The sequence below is a fragment of the Tigriopus californicus genome, chromosome 2 (assembly GCF_007210705.1).
Source record: "Tigriopus californicus strain San Diego chromosome 2, Tcal_SD_v2.1, whole genome shotgun sequence".
NCBI lineage: Eukaryota > Metazoa > Arthropoda > Copepoda > Harpacticoida > Harpacticidae > Tigriopus > Tigriopus californicus.
The window spans coordinates 11,768,775-11,769,220 of NC_081441.1; positions in this window are offsets into that span (position 1 = coordinate 11,768,775).

Sequence of the window (446 nt, forward strand, 5' to 3'; positions counted from 1 at the left end):
GAAATTTCAATCTACGGGACTGGAAATCCAACCACAACACGGTAGCCCTTGCCGTCGGAGGTTCATCCCAAGAAGTGCTCGATCTGAATGATGGGATCCACACCAAAGTGTTGGGACTTAAATGGCATCCAACCTCAGACTCACTCGTCTTTGAATTACTACCCATGAGGATGTAGTCCTCACGAGAAGAGGTCTACTAAGCCGTCTCTGTAGTCTTTACGACCCTTTAGGACTCTGTGCACCCGTAACCGTAGCGGGAAAGATCTGAATGAAAGAGCTCGTCATCCAAGGCAAGGGTTGGGACGAAACCGTCGATCAAGACCATGGTACGTGGTGGCTTGCCTGGAATGACAGCTTGCACTCGTTGAAAAACTTGATCTTCCCCCGGTGTATAGCTCCATGGCCAAGCCTGGATACCCAAATCCAACTCCACGTCTTTTGCGATG